Source organism: Ahaetulla prasina, chromosome 5 (assembly GCF_028640845.1).
Source record: "Ahaetulla prasina isolate Xishuangbanna chromosome 5, ASM2864084v1, whole genome shotgun sequence".
Lineage (NCBI taxonomy): Eukaryota > Metazoa > Chordata > Lepidosauria > Squamata > Colubridae > Ahaetulla > Ahaetulla prasina.
Window position 1 is genome coordinate 26,072,990 of NC_080543.1, and position 19,814 is coordinate 26,092,803.

At 37.9% G+C, this 19,814-nt stretch overlaps 1 long non-coding RNA gene across 2 annotated transcripts in view; it reads left to right on the forward strand.

The window, feature by feature from the left end:
• The first annotated feature begins 2,001 nt into the window (after positions 1-2,001).
• LOC131199739 (uncharacterized) overlaps positions 2,002-19,814 on the forward strand; it is a 58,342-nt gene continuing 40,529 nt past the window's right edge. For both annotated transcript variants that reach the window (XR_009155400.1, XR_009155401.1), the window contains exon 1: positions 2,002-2,062. This is a non-coding gene — a long non-coding RNA (uncharacterized LOC131199739). The remainder of the gene's footprint in view (positions 2,063-19,814) is intronic.

Consider the following 19,814-nt stretch of genomic DNA (forward strand, 5'->3'; position numbering starts at 1 on the left):
GCAAGAATCCTTTGATGTCCCTCCAATAAATGCAGTACAGACAAGCTTAAGAGAAGCAGCTCACATAGTTGCATGCCTCTTTATTGAGTTGAAGGAGACCAGACCGCCCTCTAGTGGGGCAGAACTATATTTCATACTTCCATATTAAAGTGTGCTTTAATATTATGCATAAGCTCAAAGCTGCTTTTTCAAGAGGCAACTGGACTGTTTTCCTTGAAGAAATTTTGCTTCTGATCCAAGAAGCTTCTTCAATTCTGAAGAATGTATTGCATAGACGTTAAGACATTGTATCAATCTCTGAATCTTTATTCCATTCATTTCTCAGCAACTGTATATCCAATTGATTTATTGATAGCCAATGTCTATTGACACTAAGAAGCTGGGGCTTTTTTTCCATTTTAAAGGATTTAAGTTGTTCTAGTAACTAAGGTATGTCAAAAGTTGAAAAGCCATTGAGTTGTTGTTCAGTTGCTAAATTGTGCCAGACTCTCTCTGACCCCAGGGACCATAGCACACGTGCCTCTCTTTCCTTTTGGTGGCCAAAGCATTTGAGCTTCAGCTTCAGTATCTGTATCTTCTAAAAAACAGTCAGGGTTGATTTCCTTTAAGAGTCACAGATTTGATCTCCTTGCAGTCCAAGGGCCTCTCAAGAGAGCCATTGGGTTACAGTTTCATAATTTGGAATACAATCTGATTTGACTCTAATTGAATCAGAAGATACCCAATTCAACTCAGGAAAACACATACATCCCACCCTGAACTCTGCATGCTTCCCACAATTTAGCATGGTAAATGTGTTATGCTTAAGCTAACATAATACCGTAACATTTTCAGAGCAATAGATAATTCTAAAGTACGAAACTTTCCCAATTTCATGAAATATGTACAGAAATTATCTTTTAAATTTTGAATAAAAAGAAACTGGTTATAACATTTTTGGATAACCATAGAATTACATGATATTTGCAGCACAGATGTCAAATCTGCCATATCTCAAATATGGCTCTTATATATATATATATATGATGTGTAAAAAAGTGCACTATATCTAGGAACACATCTTGACACTGTAGAGATTCTATAATTTTAAAAAACCTGCCAATTAACAGGACAAAAATAAATGATTGTTTTGCTAGTTACATCCAAAGGTAATGTTATGGGAGAAGAGGGGAGAAGGACAATGTGGTAATATTGCTTTGTTAGAATTATATATTATCAAAAAATAATAGTGAAATCTTTCTTTTTAGTGGAAAGATTGGACCTTTGATGGATGGACTAAAATGGAATATTTTGGATAAAACTAAACAGGAGGACAAATAATTATGAAAGTATGTATCTATACTTTAACTTCCAAGGAAGGTCCTTCAACACACCACCTCATAATCTTATCAAATAGCACAGACTGAAGTATTTAATTTGTCTTGGGGTTCAAGATTCAGTTGAATCCAATACCTATCTCATGAATGACAATCAAGATAGCTAATTCAGACTGAGTTTTGAAAGAATATAATAAAACAAAAAGAAGATACTCAAACAAAAGGAAACTTTGAGACTGTCAAATAAATTTTTTTGAAACTCTTCATTGTTTTGGGCTCTAGGGAAATGTCAGTGAGACAGTATTATTCCTGGACTAGAAAGACAAAAATGTTTGATGTGGATTATAGGAATCTTGGTTTTGGAGGGATTTGCATAAAATCAATTCATTAAGCATAGAAAAATTTTAAGTAAACTATTTTGCTTTTTATTTTTACCTTCCCACTCGAAAAAAAAACCAAAAACCTGAAACATTACTCTACTAAATTTTTGCTGCTGGTTTTTGGTGGAGCAATCTGGTGGGGCTCCAGGATTTTCAGGAAAATTAGTTTTCAAGAAAATACACTCCAGATGTAGATGAAGAAACAGTTAACTTTTATCCAATGAACATAGAACTGAGGGTGAAAGTGGATACCAGTCTCGGTATTTACTGCTTTGTATCCAAGATTTTCAGAGTATTTCCCCAAAGTTTCTTCTCTTCTAAGACAACAACTGGTTGATCGTTCAATGTTGCTGGCACAAGTTTCAGGTATGTGGCATTTTCAATACATCAAAACCCACAATACATTGCTTTGCAAGAAAAAATAGGCTCAGTATATTCTACAGAAATGACTTACATTATTTCCCAAGTCCATAAAGCTTTTTTTACATCTCGGTCTCATCTTTTATGAAATATAACTGCTGACAGGGACCGATTTGAAAGCATGAAAACAAATCAAAACTCCTTGTAGAATGTTTTGCAGATTTATAAATAATCTAGAAAAAGCTGCAGAAACAAAATGTTTTCCTTGACTCCACAGCTGAATTTTAAAAACATATCACTTCTTTTTTTCCAGCCCACATTTTAGTCTTTTTCCTTTTCCAAGTTATTTGGCAAAACCCACATGACATGTTTCTTCTGGATCTGAGATTGCTTCGATAGGGAGTTCGTTTCTGCTTGACATGTGGTGTTCGAAAACTCTAATTTGCTTGGTTTGATTAAGATCCTACCAAAAATCTAAAACGGTAATACAAAACAAACAGACCGAAGCCAAAGAGCTTGGAACATGTCTGTAAAACATTGTTTTTGGGCTTTCCCAGTCCCAGATCTGTACTTTAAAGCAAAGCATCAACTGGTTTCGCATGACCTCAGTTAGGTGCAATTGTAAAGAAAACATGGAAAGCCGCACCCTGGCGTTGATATAATATTTTAGCAACTGAAGGCTGGAAAAATTATTATTCCATGAGAACAGAAAGGAAGCACAAAAATTAAATAAATACAAATCATACCAATTTATTCTAGAAAACCCTCCATAGATAATTGAGTTGTCCTCACTCATCAGTTTTAGCTCTTCATACTACTTGGGTAGCTTTATTTGGATTCTACTAATCAAAGGTGTTGCTAAATTTTCATTACAGTAGTAGTACGTCCACTTCCTATTTTTGAAATCAGTCTATTAAAAATTTAAAAAATATACTAAAAATAAGTTAATATGATTAGAGAACTAGTGTAAGAAGGTGCCAAGATGTTTTCAAACAATCTTTGAAAATCTTTGCTACTGACTGAGCAATCCAAGACAGTGACTAATGTTCTCTAAAGATTCTCACCTTTTGCACCTTTCAAGTCTGTCTCCTGTAAAGTCTGGCAGTTATCTCCTGCTAAAACTTGTTCTTGAATATTTTGCCTTCATTTGCATACATTGGGACTTACTGAGGAGAAATTCTCTTTGTTTCTGTGTGTGGAGAGGCTAATTTACCAGGACCCCTATGAGGTGTGATCTATAAAGGCAACAGCAGAGCTAAGAATAAAGTGGCAGGATCCCAAAATGACAGAATTAGATCAATCACTTTATCCACAGGAAGAAACATTATTTTACTCTCCTTTAAAAAAAAGCAAGCAAATGCACTGTATTAGCATCATTACTCTCAATATAAAAATGAGTATTCAGACGACTTATTATTATTATTATTATTATTATTATTATTATTAAATTTGATTCACAGTCAGGGACTGGTAAAACTTACAGTTCAAGTCCCAACTCAGGACCTAAGAGCTGTTATGGTACCGTAGTGTCTGAATATATAAGAATGTTCTTTCTGCGCCAACTCAGAAAGGTCAAACTGCCCAAGGAGCTACTGATCCAGTTCTACGGAGGAATTATTGAGTCTGTCATCTGCACCTCTGTAACTGTCTGGTTTGGTTCTGCAACCCAACAAGAAAGACACAGACTTCAGAGGATAATTAGAACTGCAGAAAAAACAATGGCTACCAACCTGCCTTCCATTGAGGACCTGTATACTGCATGAGTCAAAAAGAGAGCTGTGAAAATATTTACAGACCCCTCGCATCCTGGACAAAACTGTTTCAACTCCTACCCTCAACAACTATGCTACTATAGAACACTGCACACCAGAACAACTAGACACAAGAACAGTTTCTTCCGGAATGCCATCACTCTGCTAAACTAAATAATTCCCTCAACACTGTCAAACTATTTACTAAATCTGCACTACTATTAATCTTCTCATTGTTCCCATCACCCATCTCCTTCCACTTATGTAACTTTGTTGCTTGTATCCTTAAGATTTATACTGATATTTGATTGTTAATTGACTGATTGCTTAATTGTAGCCTATGACTATCATTAAGTGTTGTATCATTAAGTATTAAATTTGTACCCTATGACTTAAGTGTTGTAAGTGTTGTACCTTGATAAAGGTATCTTTTCTTTTATGTACACTAAGAGCATATGCACCAAGACAAATTCCTTGTGTGTCCAATCACACTTGGCCAATAAAAATTCTATTCTATTCTATTCTATTCTATATATAAGTTCTGAGTAGGATGGGGTATTTTTGCAAAGTCAGGATATTCGGTCTAATAAGTTCAAAACTTCACTGTCCTTTAGATATTCTTCCAATAATCTGTTTTTCTTCCTCAACTATCTGATATACTTGCAACATTCCACACCCACCTATTTTCCTTGGTAGGTAGAGTCTTTCTATATCGTTGTGAGGATGAAGGGCATGATATATTATCATTATTTTTCTGGTCTTCCTATCAATGACTTTTAGTTCTGCTTGAGTCCAGTCCACTATTCCAGCTGTGTACCTAATGACTGGAAATGCCCAGTATTAGAGTTTGCAGCAATCCAACCAGCACACAAGTAAACAATTCAGCAGGATTCATTTATATAAGAAACTTCTTTATATACAATACCATACAGCAAAAGGTTCAATTATTATGGAATTCAATAGTCATTAATGTATTTAATAGTAATTCATTAAATAACTTCTTTCTTGTTGCCCTTTCATCCATAAACACTCAGAGTATGACTGGCCCAAATGGATGATAATGTTCCAAAACCAGTGGGATGATTAAAGTAGATTTATTTATTTATATCCCACCTGTATTCATTTTATAAATAACTCAAGAAGGTGAACATAGCCAATATTCATTCATTCTTTCTTTCTTTCTTTCTTTCTTTCTTTCTTTCTTTCTTTCTTCCTTCCTTCCTTCCTTCCTTCCTTCCTTCCTTCCTTCCTCCTATTTTCCTGTTCAACATCTACATGAAGCCGCTGGGCGAGGTCATCAGTGGTTTCGGGGTGAGTTATCATCTGTACGCTGATGATACGCAGCTGTACTTTTCCACCCCGGACCACCCCAACGAAGCTGTCGAAGTGCTGTCCCGGTGTCTGGAAGCCGTACGGGTCTGGATGGGGAGAAACAGACTCAAGCTCAATCCCTCCAAGACGGAGTGGCTGTGGATGCTGGCACCCCGGTTCAGTCAGCTGCAGCCGCAGCTGGCTGTGGGGGGTGAGTTATTGGCCCCAACGGAGAGGGCGCGCAACTAGAGTGTCCTCTTGGATGGGCGGCTGTCGTTTGACGATCATTTGGTGGCCGTCTCCAAGAGGGCCTTCCACCAAGTACACTTGGTGCGCCAGTTGCGCCCCTTCCTTGACCGGGATGCCTTATGCACGGTCACTCATGCCCTCGTCACTTCCCGCTTGGATTATTGCAATGCTCTGTACATGGGGCTGCCCTTGAAGTGCACCCGGAGGCTGCAGTTAGTCCAGAATGTAGCTGCGCGGGTAATAGTGGGAGCAACTTGTTGCTCCCATGTAACACCAATCCTGCGCAGTCTGCACTGGCTTCCTGTGGTTTTCCGGGTACGCTTTAAGATTTTGGTTACCACCTTTAAAGCGCTCCATGGCTTAGGACCCGGGTACTTACGGGACCGCCTGCTGTTACCTTTTGCCTCCCACCGACCCGTACGCTCTCACAGAGAGGGCCTTCTCAGGGTGCCGTCCGCCAAACAATGTCGGCTGGCGGCCCCCAGGGGTAGGGCCTTCTCTGTGGGAGCTCCTACGCTCTGGAACGAGCTTCCCCCTGGGTTACGTCAAGTGCCTGATCTTCGGACCTTTCGCCGTGAGCTGAAAACACACCTATTTATTCAAGCGGGACTGGCTTAAAATTTTAGTGGGGTTATTTATATTTTAATGTTTTAAATGGTTTTAAATTCGGCCACCTTATAATATGCTTGTTTTAATTTCTTTTAATGTTTATAATGTGATTTTTTTACATGGCTGTACACCGCCCTGAGTCCTTCGGGAGAAGGGCGGTATAAAAATTGAATAAAATAAATAAATAAATAAATAAACAACATCCTTATGAGATGGGTTGAACCAAAGTGACTGGACCGAAGTTCCCCAGCTGGCTTTCATGGCTAAGGTCAGACTAGAATTCACTATGTCCTCTCTTCTACACTTGAAAAGATAATGAAATACTTTTTTTTTTTTTGGTCAAGTTTCCATGAGAACATCCAGCAAAGGTATAATGATGCCGTTCACACAACGAATCTTCCTTAAAAGAACAGAATAATAATTTCCATGCAAATGTTCACATTGGTGTGCTGATATAACCCTATAACTTGGGTATACTTTTTATCTTGAGAACTTAGCTTTTGAATATTAAAACCATTTTGCATCAAATAAAGCACAGTGCTTATTCCTTGTGTCTGTGATGTTTGTATCTTGTTTCTCAAAAATGTTTTCCAGATTACTTCTCATTTGGAAACACTCAAATTCTTTGTATAACTGCAAATCTGATTGCAGCTACAAATTTCTTCGTCAGTTTTTAAAATCCATTTGACGTGTGGCAAGGAGTTGGAATATATAAATATAAAGTTTTATGCTCCCCACATCTGCAGTTCCATTGTAACCCTCCATCTGTAACGTAAACAAAGAAAAAATAATCAGAAACATTAATTCCAAGGAACATTCTTTCTGACATGAAGTTAGACTGCCTGGCTGAAAGGGCTAAGAATATAGTCCTGTGTATATATTTGTTCTATAAGGGACATGGTGACTTAGTGGGTAAGACGCTGAGTTTGTCAATCAAAAGCTCGGCAGTTCAGCAGTTCAAATCCCTAGTGCCGCATAATGGGGTGAGCTCCCATTACCTGCCCCAGCTTCTGCCAACGTAGCAGTTCAAAAGCACATAAAAAATGCAAGTAGAAAAATAGGGACCACCTTTGGTGGGAAGGTAACAGCGTTCCGTGCGCTGAGTCATGCCAGCCACATGACAACAGAGACGTCTTCAGACAGCGCTGGCTTCTCGGCTTTGAAACAGAGATGGGCATCGCCCCCTAGAGCACCTCTCTGACGGCACTGTAGCCATCACCCCAGTTCAGCTCTGCCGCGCATGCGCACACGCCTCCCACTTTGGGTCACCTCGTCTTTGGGTCTCTGCCATGCATGCGCAGGGGCGGGGAGCATGCAGGGAGGATGCATGCATGTGGGGGTAGTGTGCATGCATGTGCAGGGGGTGTGCACAGGTGGGGGGCCACACTTGCATTGCATTTTGGGGGTTTGGGTGCACATGCGCACATTCACACATGCTCACACCCGCTTTGGGTACTCGGTCTAGAAAAGATTAGCCATCACTGATCTATGCCATCCAATGACTAACACTGACAACAGTTCTTTAAGAGTTCAGGCCAGTGTTTCCTCCTTCAGTAAATATGTTGGAGAAATCCTTTATTTCTCAAATGACAGCTGGAGTGATGGTGTGTCAAGTTACATCATGGATCAGGTATAGCTAAGTCTCTTATTCAGCACTTTTGTTACTGCATTGTCCACTTTAAAATACCAATACTAATTCTTGATAAGTGTGGCCAGAAGTGGGGCCAGGGGTCTTGCTCTATCAAGTTGTCAACCTTGGATTATTCTAGTGGTTATCAACATCATCAGAGTGCATTTTGCTCATCTGCTATGTCTTATTTGTGTGCAGATTTTAAACAATTTTAATCGTTTTTTGAACCAATGAGTGACTGACACAATGTGTATTTCCTACACTTGCATATGCAAGTACATTGAATGGAAACTTCTGGATTTGATCTGAGGTCCTTCCATATTTACCGAAGTGTCTATATTAGTCAATCCAACTTGGGGATTAAAGAAGAATAACTATACTATAATAATAATTAACTGAATTTTGAGAATTAACTAAACAACAAGTTGAGATTATATATTTGCAAGAAGTATCCACTGCAAATCCATGACTATGTTTAATCATTCATTATCATTATTAAATTCTAAACTTGGAAGGAAAAATCAGATAAGGTAATAAAGTGGGATGTGTGAGTATATTGACTAAAATATATTAGCTCAGGAATCCTTATTCAACTGTATTCCTATCTCAAATTCTTGGTAACCTGCCAAATAGTATTAGCACAGTAGAAAATATACATATACTGTATACAGCCAATGACCACTGGGTGCAACATATATTATTTCTTGCAAAATGACTTACAAGAAAGGGTTATTTGAGGGCAACTATAAGAAAAGTCCTTTTCGATATTGTTTATTTTTTGTTTCAAAATAATGAAGCATCAGGAGAAACTGAATATTTAACATATGAGTGTGATATAAAAGCAAATTTGAGAAGTATTGCTATAGTTAGTAAACAAATCACCAAGATTGGATGTTAGTTCTTAGCCAAACAAGCAAATTAATAAAAACCCAGCCCTAAAATGTTAGAAAATCCAAAAAACACATCTCTAAAAATTCAGGAATTATTATTTTAATGTTAGGAACAGTCAACTCCAATAGGGCCGTGATGGCGAACCTATGGCATGTGTGCCAGAAATGGCACGCAGAGCCCTCTCTAGGCACGTGTGCCATCGCCGGCTGCTCTTCTGGTTTCCAGTGCGCATGTGCGCACCAGCCAGCTGGTCTTCGTGGGCACCAGAGCGCCGGAAAATGGCCTGAAAACCACCCAAAAATGGCCTGAAAAATGGCCAAAAACAGCCAAAAAACAGGCATGCGCATGCTAACCAGTTTATATAATTCAGAGTCACTTTAAAGGGGAGGTGGGCATAGAAATTTTTGATAGATAGGTAGGTAGGTAGGTAGATAGATAGATAGATAGATAGATAGATAGATAGATAGATAGATAGATAGATAGATAGATAGATAAGCAGCTCTTGAAATACATGTGGCAACTAACCTGCATCCACAACGTCCTCTATGCTCCGGGTGAAACATACCATTCTTGTATTTGCCATAGGACTTTCCTTGATCCCTCAATGTCTTTTCATAATGCATTACAGCTAGTAAGAGACTTCAACATTCCCTGTAAAGTTGAAAGAAGGAAAACACATGTAAAGTAGACGTCCCTCCTCAAATGAAAAGATTCTTCTGAGAGTAGTGAAGTAGGTACAAGTGGCCTTTTGGAACATTTTGTACTCAACTTACCTTATGAGCAAATTTTGACCTTTCTTTCAAATCTGAAAGAAAGATTCTTTGACATTTTCTAAGTAGTACCCCTTGATGCTGATGGTAACACCAGAAGTGCCCAATTCCCATAAGAAGAATTCCCACATAAATTATTTCCTTAGGTTCATGGATGCACAGGAAATTAATATACCCGCTGAAGAATTGTTGGGCAGTGAACAATAAGAATGAATAAGAACAAGAAAATTAAATTCTACAAGGAGAATTATTTCAAATTTAGAATTCTCCTTCTCTTCTGAAAGAATTTCAAAATCAAATTCATTTTTACCAACATTCAGAAATGCAATTTCTCCCATTAGTAGAGCTGGAGAAACTGGCTTGTTCTGTGAACAGAGCCCATTACTTGTTTGAACAAAATCTAATCTTCCAGACTTCTTTCAAGGGGAGTGAAAGCAGGCAAGCAAGTACCACATTTTCTCCAAATTCCTGCAAGTTGCCACAGCCAGGGCAACCCCGTCATGGAGGAAGCAAAGGTCTCGGTGAAATGGTTAAACAAACATATAGTTATTGTTCAGCTTTGAAAAAGGATATTAGATTACATACCCGGAAAGCAAACCATGTCTGACTTTGGCTTTCAAAAACCTTTTGAGACTCTAGTGCAAGGCTTAGTTTTTTGATTACAAAAGCACCAAGAAAAGTTGAGTTTATTTATCAATATATTATTCTAATATCAACTCAGCAAGACCAATTGTTTCTTCAACTGCACAGTTTTAACCAGTGGGAAATCCACTGCTGGAGCTGCAAATTGTGCTTGTCATCCCTTCTGCTTCTTTCTCTCATTTGAGTTCCCTCTACACTGAAATAGTTTGCATTTTGTCTGAAAACAATGCCTCAAATTGTTAAGAAAAGAATAATTTTTATAGCTCCTGATGAGCAACTAGAAATAAGTTTTATGTCCATAAAATCAACCACAACAAGAAAATAACTGTGAGCAACACATTCATCTCTATCAAGAATGCATGAAGAATTCTGGAATACCGTTGATTGAACAAATGCCATGCAGGAGATTTGCCTATATATTGGGAGTCAGAAAGAAGACAATAGGACTTGTCAAGAAAAACTGACCTTGCTCTTTGATAGCTATGAATGCAAGGAAAAGTATTTAATTTACCAAAACAAAAAGAAAACTTGATGAATAACGAGGAGGAGGAGGATGAAACTCTTTTTAATGGAGTTAACACTAGCTCAAGTAATCACTTCATTTATATATGTGGTAGCTCAAGAAAGTTGATTTTGAAACCCTATTTGTGCACTCATTTAGAAGAAACATGGATCTAGAATCCTCAATGAAGTTCCTTTCTATGGAGAATACTTGTGAACTTTGCAAAGAAATTGTGTGTGAGGATTCATCAAATTAGACATCCTTGAAGAAGCAGGGGCCACATTGTGATAGAAATTGGAAGACAGAAAGCAAATTCTGGCCAGCAAAATATATATACTCCTCATGAGTAGACAGCAGTTTTTAATGACTGAATCAAATAGCTGGAGGTCAAAGGATTTTAAGTAAACTCACAGCCGTAATGTAGCCTATATGGGAAAAAGTTTGCCATATATAATTTCTAAATCACTTTTGGGAATTGATTCTTAATTGCTTTTCAACTATTAAAAATCTTTAAAGTAACAGGTTTTTATAACACCAAGTAATCGTCAGAGAAAGAAATTTTAAATATAAGTTTAAGGAAGTTTTTTTTAATAAACCACAAAATAATGATTAGAATGTTCATTTTGGAAAGACTAAATAGATTTGAAATTAGGTTTGGAAATTAATTATAAGAATTCTTCCCATGGGAAAATGCTGTTGTTTTGTTTTGAAAAACAAAAACATGATAGGATGGGACTTTGAAGGTTATTCACTAGAGGTAACCAGAAGGAATTAAAGATTACAATTATAGGAGAACACTGAAATTTGACTTACTAATACAGAACAGAGCAAAATACTTTAATATTGGATGTATTGAAGGTTATCTGTGAATAATGAACCCAAAAGATAAATTTAAGACTGTCTGCCAATATACATAGATTGTGCTTAAAGATGATATGGAAGAGGAACAAATTTTTACTAAAAGTGGATTTTAAAATGATATAAAAAAAGCTGCTGTACTAGATGTACAAAGGAAACCAGCGGATACCTTAATAATAAAAAGGGATATGCAAATAACAAACCAAAAGACTAACTTGGATCATTTTTCTATGCTAGATTTACAAAAGCCTATTGTTAAAGTGTTGCATTTTTGAGAAAAGGGAAAGAAATAATGATAAAAAATAAGCAGTACAACATTATTTGAAGGGATTAAATATGTTAAGGGTAAAAAGAAAGAATATAAAGATGGCTTATTTGAACCATGTTAAAATAGATATGTTATTATCCCTGATATCTCTTAAGGGACTTTTGCTAACCCATATTGAACAATAAGGTTTTAAGGATTTGTTTATAAAAAGAGGTGAGATATGGGAAGAAAAGATCATTTGTTGTACTTTAAGAAAAGGTGATAAGTTATTAAAACTGTTTACATTTGTTGTGATAAAGAGGGAAGTCTTTTCTTTATATATTTCTTTTCTTTTTCTTCATTCTATTTTTATTTTTGTATCTATTTTTTCTTTTCCTTTTTCATATTTTTGGTTTTATGAGTTTTGTTCTTTTTAATTGTAATGTTCAATAAAGTTTTTACCAGAAAAATTGGTAATTCACTTATCACAAGGGAGGAGAATTCTAAATGCATGGGAAAGACTCATACAATTTATGTCATCTACCCACATAAAATATGGACATAAATTATATTAATTATCCCATGTGGGTTATTGTAATAGATGTATTCATGCATATTATTGAATTATTCATCCTCCCACTTTGATTAATTCAACTAAATCATATATATATAAATTTTGCAGCACTGTGTTTTTTGATATTGCCTCAAACATTTCTCAGTTCCAAATGAATTCCTCTTTCATTTTTTCTAAAGATTTTGGTTTGAGTTAAACTATGCTACTTTTATTGTTCATGCTGCTTTTGTTGTTTTACATTGGTGATGCACAGCCTGAGGCTCCGAGCTCATATACAGTCTTCAAAAGACTTCCCAAACCAGGGGTGCAATTCTGAGAAACCTCTAAGTTGTGGTTACTAAATTATAATTTTTAATGTGACAGAAAAATATTAAATGCATGACTGCAGAGTACTCATGTCAATTACACTGCATTGTAATTTAAAACTTACGCAGCTCAATTTTAGAAAACAGTTTTTTAGCTTTATGCTAGAAGACCAAAATTCAGGTCCATGATCAGATTCCAAAGTCTATCTCATAGGAAGAGAACCAATCTTGTATTCCTTACCCTTTTCCTTGGAGTGATGGAAACAAGCTAGATCAGGGCCTCCAACCTTGGCAACTTTAAGACTTGTGGACTTCAACTCTCAGAATTCCTCAGCCAGCTTTGCTTTGCTGGCTGAGGAATTCTGGGAGTTGAAGTCCACAAGTCTTAAAGTTGCCAAGGTTGGAGACCCCTGAGCTAGATGATGAGGTACCATATATTCACTACAATACTGTGGATGTCTATAATCCAACATTTCCAAGGCATTGTCTACTGGAGAACCACATAAAGGTAAAGGTTTCCCCCTCCCAGCCATGTCACAGCTCTAAGGAACACTGTTACCTTCCCAACTAAGTGATCCCTATTTATCTATTCACATTTGCATGTTTTCAAACTGCTAGGAGGGTAGGTCAAGGACCAGAGCCCATCCCATTATGCAGTGCTCGGGTCCAGTCGTGGGTTTCAAATTTTTTTACTACCGGTTCTGTGGGTGTGGCTTGGTGGGCATGGCATGGCTTGGTGTGTGTGGCTTGGTGGGCGTGGCAGGGGAAGGATACTGTAAAATCTCCATTCCCACCCCAATCCAGGGGAAGGTTACTACAGAATCCCCATTTTCTCCTGATCAGCTGGGACTTGGGAGGCAGAAAATATATAGGGGTGGGGCCAGTCAGACTTTTTACTACCGGTTCTCTGAACTACTCAAAATTTTCACTACCAGTTCTCCAGAACTGGTCAGAACCTGCTGAAACCCACCTCTGCTCGGGTCTCAAACCCGGGCTGTCAGTTTTCCAACTGACAAGCCCAGGTTTGAGATTTTTAACCACTGAGCCATCACTTCTCCCAACATAGATTCCCTTCAGTTTATGACAGGAGTGTCAAACTCAATTTCATTGAGGGCCGCATCAGGGTTGTGTTTTACCTCGGCGGCCGGGTGGGCATGGTCAGTGTAGGCATGGCCAGCTCAATGTCACTTGTGTTGGGGGTACCTGTGGTGGCGCAAGTGCTCTGCCGGTGAAAACGGATCTCCACGTGCGGCCCTCCCAAACTCTGTTTTCACTTGCAGAGGGTTGCAGGAGGCCGTCACAGCCAAAAATGGAGCTGGGAAGAGCCCCTTTTTATGCTCGCAGATGCAACATGGGCCAGCCCTTCACTGTTTCCAGGGCAGCCCTGTGGGCCAGATCTAAGCCTTGACTTTGACACCCCTGGTCTATGACATCATCAGGCAGAAGTTAGATTGATATTGTAACCTAGCATTGATTAAGACAGGGAGTTTCTCCTCTACAGCCTGATTTGACTGGATAATAGATGAACCAATGCTGTGAGGGTAGAAGTCATCGAAGTACATAGTCTGGAACATCTAACTTGAAACTTTATCAGTAGCACATTGATTTTGTAAATTTTGTTTAATAAAGCAAGCCAGCTGAAACTTTAGTTTTATTGCTCCCTTTTTCACCTTGATCAGAAATTCTTCATTTCAAATTAGAGGTAGCTGGGAATCTATTGGTATTATGGATATTCCTCTACTGATTTTGAATCTGCAGGAGATGATCAGGCTGAGCCAAAGGGAGGGGTCAAATGCATCATAAGTCATGAGCTCCTGTGCACCCACAAGAGATCTAAGTCCAGCCCACCTTAATGCCTTTCTTATCTCCCACTCATTTCCCTTCACCATTAGCAGCTCAGATTTTTGTAGAGAACTTAAGCTTGCAATAAATCTTTGTATTGTATGAACTACCTGAATCTCCTGATTTTCCCAGAGCTTGACAGAACCCACCATCCTGTCAGGCATTTGAACCCAGTACCTTTGAAGAATATGAAATTGCATTATACTGAGCCATCTAGTCCTGTGGAATAACCACAGGATTTCCCAATGTTTTAGCATGCTACATAAATAAAGCAGTCTTTGAATTGTTAACCATGGTCTATCTAGCATAGGTGTAAGTATCACCAGAGATATGATTTCTTTAGCAGGCATCCAGTTTATAATATAAACTAATTCAGCTTCTACGAATCTCCTCCAACCTCACTGACAATTCTGGGAGTCAAAGTATCAGCAAGACACTCACGTAGACTAGTTTCTAAAGATTCCTACATACATAGATATATGTATATAAATCAGGGGTGGGTTCTACTTACCTTTACCACTGGTTCGCAACGGGACCGTGCGCGCTTCTGTGCATGCACAAATCATCCATGATGATGTCATGATGGGTGAGCGGAGTCTCCCGCCGGTTTTACTACCGGTTCTATAGAACAGGACCAAACCGGGAGCAACCCACCACTGTATAAATGTACATATACTGTATAAATGTACTTATTAACAATATTCTTTCAAACATTTATTATTTTCCCTTATGCTTTTTGATAGAAGATGATAGATAAATAGATAGATAGATAGATAGATAGATAGATAGATAGATAGATAGATAGATAGATAGATAGATAGATAGATAGATAGATAGATAGATGATCGATAGATGATAGATAGATAGATAATTACTACTGAATTATTTCCATTTTCTCTTACTTTTACTTGGCTGTTAATGTTAAACATAAAAAGGGTTTTGCTTCTTCAGATTTTATAGAGGCCCTTTAAAAAGTTGGCATGGTGGGAAAATGAACATGACTGCAGACTAAAAGTGAATATATTAAACAAATAGAAATAGAATGATTAAATGCTACATCTGAAAGAGAGAACAGAAGGTATATATTAGCTCTGCCCTTTTGAATTGCCCATTTCCTCTTTCTTTACAACCAAAGAGAGCATCAGCTGATGATAATCAAGACGGTATTAATGAACTGAGAAACAGTAAAATTGGAATGATATTACCATCAGAAATATTATACTAGCCTGGTACTTTGTGCTCTCTAGGGATCTAAAATTGGTTACTCTTCCTCCTGGGAGGTCCATTTCTACTTAACACACATCTGGCTTAATTAGGCCAACAGCTGCTACAGGTTCAGTTGGACAAGCTTCAGGCTCAAGGGTGCATTAGCATTTGTCTCATGATTTAACTTTCCATAATCTGATCTCTGCAGCACAAAATGAATTATCAAGAGAAGATTTATTCCTTGCTAATGTGCTATGTGCAGCACAGCAATACTATGTCACTGCACAATAAACTGAATTTATGTCACGTGGAGCCTAGAAATTCATTTTTTTTTAAAAAAAATCTTCATTTCAAAAGCAATCTAGCAAATGAGAATATAGAAAATAATTCTACTGCCAGTGTGGCGGATTTGCTTACATATTTTATAGTGGCGTAAGTAAAATATTCGTTTTACCAGGATAAATTTAAAGAAATTATAGCCGATATAGACAGTGATGCAATGCCAATTTTAATCAGCAACTTTATGGCACTCAGTGGCTGCTATTTACCTTTAATTTAATTTATGGATCCTACCCTCCAGAATTAGCAGCAATGTGGAAAAAAATGTTTCTTCTTATGTTCCATTAATGAATTTCCAGAGAGCCCAATCACAAGCAAATGGGAGAAATCTATGGAGATTCTCAAGTGGGACCATCTAGTCAGAACTGAAAAAGCTTCTTGGATGAGAATCAAAACATCCTCAAGAAAAAAACATAGTTCAGTTGCCTTTTGAAAAAGCACTTTTGAGAGAAATGGAATACTTTTCCCTCAGTCTTCCCTAACTGTTGCCCTTCTGTTGACTGGGCCATACCATCCATCATTTCAACGTGGAAGTTGTAGTGCCAAGAGCATAGATGGAAGTGTTTTTTGTTTTTGTTTTTAAATCATTGTTAAACTATTCTGTAGGATGTTAAAGGTCTATTGGGGGTCCATTTATACTAATAATAAAGTGTTTTGCTTAATACTTTGCCATACATTTGTTGAAGCCAACAAATTTTAAAGTAAAGCCAGCCAAAAACGAGAAGCTGCTTCTTATGACAATTTAAATATAGATAGTCCTTGACTTACCACCCAAACTGGGATCAGAATCATTAAGCAACAATTACTAAGTGAGTCACACCTGATTTTATGACCATTTTTGCTATGGTTGTTAAGCATTGAGTGAATCAAATGATAGCTAAGTGAATCCAGTTTTCTCCTTTGATTTTGCTTGTCAGAAGTCAGCTTGGAAGGTAGCAAATGATGATCACATGGCCCCTCCATGCTTCAGCTATTAGAAATACATGTTTGTTGCCAAGATCCCAAATTTTGATCATGTGACCATGGAAATTAGAATGTACCATGTGTGTTTGCCAGCACATTGAAAGATAGGGTGTGTATTATTTTCATCTTCTCCCTTCAGCTGTTTTTCTCTCGTCAGAGTTTAAGTAGTATCAGATCACCGTTCTTTATCTAGAACGGGGGAGAGGAGAGGATTGGCCCTTATTCCCAAAGGCTGAGTGGCCCTACTGCAAAAAACAACTGCCACAGTGGGAAGGTTTTTTTAAAAGGAGGGAGAAAACATTTGAGGAGATATTTCACTCTGCTGCTGAAAGTAAAGAAGTTTTTTGGAAAAGATTTAACTCATTCTTATGTTTGACCTTCTAGGGACACGGTGGCTAAGACACTGAGTTTGTCAATCGAAAAGTCGGCAGTTCAGCTCCCATTACTTGTCCCAGCTTTTGCCAACCTAGCAGTTCGAAAGCATGTAAAAAATGCAAGTAGAAAAATAGGGACCATCTTGGTAACAGCGTTCTGTGCGCTTTTGGCATTTAGTCATGCCAGCCACATGGCCACTGAGACATCTTTGGACAGAGCTGGCTCTTCGGCTTTGAAACTGAGATGAGCACCGCCTCCTAGCATCGGGAATGACTAGCACTTATGTGCGAGGGGAACTTTTACCTTTTATGTTTCACCTACCAGATAGGTCTGATATTTGCTAGCTTGTTAAAATTGTAATTATGGTACTAATTACCCGATATGACATAAACCAGCTCTTATTCCATAAACATTATTGTCAGGATCAGACTGTCTTGAGGTTAATTTATAGCTCTACTGTATACTGTCTACTCAGGAGAAAGTTCCATTGAATTCAAGCGAAATCTTATTCTAAATCTAGATAGGAATGCAAATCCCAGTGCAATTGTATGCATGCATTCTTAAAACTAAGCTCCATTTATTTTTAATGTGGTTTTCTCTCATTTAAGTAAATATATTTAGATTTTTATCTTCATTCATAAGAATCATAAGAATTTATCTCTATCTGGTTTGCAATGTAGAAAACCTTACCAAAACCACATAAGTGCAAACCTAAGTAATTGTCTGCCACTTAAAAATGTTGTCAATCCCAGTGCTCTCTCTGACATTGCAGTTCTAAACAATATATTATCTTCAGGAACTTCATAAGGGATCCACTCTAATTAGGTTTCTAGTAGGGGTGAAATCCAGCAGGTTCTGACAGGTTTTGGAGAACCAGTAACAGAAATTTTGAATAGTTCGGAGAACCAGCAAATACCACCTCTGGATGGCCCCAGAGTGGGGTGGGAATGGAGATTTTGCAGTATCCTTCCCCTGCCATACCCACCAAGCCACACCACGCCCACCAAGCCACGCCCACGGAACCAGCAGTAAAAAAATTGGGATTTCACCACTGGTTTCGAGTTTACTTTAGACTCTTGACTGCAAAACAAGATTTCTTACTTTTGCAATCTTTTTTACTCCATAGCTGAAAATTGGTCTCATAAGTAAAATGGAAGGCAATCGTTTTATTATCTGGTATATGGCTTAGGACCAGGATACTTACGGGACCGTCTACTGCCATCTTCTACCTCCCAGCGACCTGTGCGTTCCCACAGAGAGGGACTTCTTAGGGTGCTGTCAGCCAAGCAATGTCGACTGGCGGCTCCCAGGGGAAGGGCCTTCTCTGTGGGGGCTCCTACCCTGTGGAACGAACTTCCCCCTGGACTTCAACAACTACCTGACCTTCAGACCTTTCGCCGCGAACTTAAGACTTATCTATTCCATCTTGCCGGACTGGCCTGAATTTTTAAATCTTCTAGCTGATTTTATGGGTTTGAAATTTTTATTAATTTTATAGGGTTGATCGTATTTTAAAATGGGGCCAAATTGAATAAGTTTTTTAATGTCTGTTTTTAGTATTGTATGTGCTGTTGCTGTATTTTATCTTGGCTGTAAACCGCTCTGAGTCCTTCGGGAGAAGGGCGGTATACAAATTAAAATATTATTATTATTATTATTACATCATAAATGTGTCTATGAATAGGGAAAAATGGTTAATTTGTGATAAAGATTGGAATAGATTATAAAGATTAATATATACAAGATGTATAAGATATGACCCGGTCAACACTCTGTTCATAAAATATGTATGATGAAAGAAAAATTTTAATAAAACTTGTTTACAAAAAAGAAATCTGTCTACGAATAGGGGGTTCTTCCATATATATTTCTCAGAGCATACAGGCTGTTACCTTCATTGATAAGTTTAAACCAGGATACACTACAAAGAGAGCCAGTTTGGAGCTTCTCTGTCTGTCTGTCTGTCTGTCTGTCTGTCTGTCTGTCTAACTATCTCTCTTGAAGACATTTCATTATCCAACACTGACAGGCAAGTCACTAGAATATAAACTGACAGCAAATTGTACTCCTTACGAACACTGATGATGATAAGGGGCGTGCATAAGAGCACCAGCGTCCCTACCGTCCTAATGTTCCCTTTAATTGTATTCATTTTATGTATTCAATTCATGCTTATACTTATATATATTATTTAATATGTATTAGACAAAATATATAAATAAAATAAATAAAAAATGTTACCTAGTTTTGGTAACGAAACGTCTTCAAGAAAACAAGCAAGATCAGGGAGTAACAAGAACCATTCATTTCAACCCTGAGTTACAAATATTCTCCTTTATTGGTAACTCTCTCTCTCTCTCTCATCTAGCATCTCTGTGGTTACTAGACATTGAAAATCAATGGTGGGTTGCTCCCGGTTTGGTCCGGTTCTTGCAAACCGGTAGTAAAAGCGGTGGGAGGCTCCATCCACGGCTTGGACGTCATCATGGATGATCTGCACATGCGCATGCGCTCCCATTGCGAACCAGTAGTAAAGGTAACCCCTGATTGAAAATGACTTGATGGCACATAATAAGTGAGGCCCAAGCTATTCATGGGCATAGAATTTTTCTCCAGGAAATTTTAGGTCTTTCTCAATACTAACATGGAAATGACATAGTGTTAAATAATTCCCCTATAACTACAAATCAATGC